At 50.8% G+C, this 362-nt stretch overlaps 1 protein-coding gene and 1 long non-coding RNA gene across 7 annotated transcripts in view; one reads left to right on the top strand and one right to left on the bottom strand.

Annotated features, from left to right (window-relative positions):
• Positions 1–362, bottom strand: part of LOC116691083 (uncharacterized) — a 26,884-nt gene that overhangs the window by 12,770 nt on the left and 13,752 nt on the right. The window lies entirely within an intron of this gene.
• The window catches only part of fhod3b (formin homology 2 domain containing 3b), a 134,391-nt gene that overhangs the window by 130,377 nt on the left and 3,652 nt on the right, over positions 1–362 (top strand). The gene's annotated exons all lie outside the window — the stretch shown is intronic.

Here is a 362-nt window from a genome sequence, read left to right as displayed (position 1 = left end):
AGCTCCCCACGGATGACTGAGCTTCTCACCCTATCTCTAAGGGAGATGCCAGCCACCCTCCTGACGAAACCCATTTCGGCCGCTTGTAGCCTGGATCTCGTTCTTTCGATCATGACCCAGCCTTCATGACCATAGGCGAGGGTAGGAACGAAAACTGACTGGTAGATCGAGAGCTTTGCCTTCTGGCTCAGCTCTCTTTTCGTCACAACGGTGCGATAAACGGAATGTAATACCGCACCTGCTGCTCTAATTCTCTGACCAATCTCCCGCTCTATTGTCCCCTCACTTGCGAAGAAGACCCCAAGGTATTTAAACTCCTTCACTTGGAGTAAAGACTCATTCTCTACCTGAAGAAGGCACTC

The sequence above is a fragment of the Etheostoma spectabile genome, chromosome 6 (genome assembly GCF_008692095.1).
Source record: "Etheostoma spectabile isolate EspeVRDwgs_2016 chromosome 6, UIUC_Espe_1.0, whole genome shotgun sequence".
NCBI lineage: Eukaryota > Metazoa > Chordata > Actinopteri > Perciformes > Percidae > Etheostoma > Etheostoma spectabile.
The sequence above is the reverse complement of the archived record's forward strand: the minus strand, read 5'-3'. Positions and strand labels throughout refer to the sequence as shown.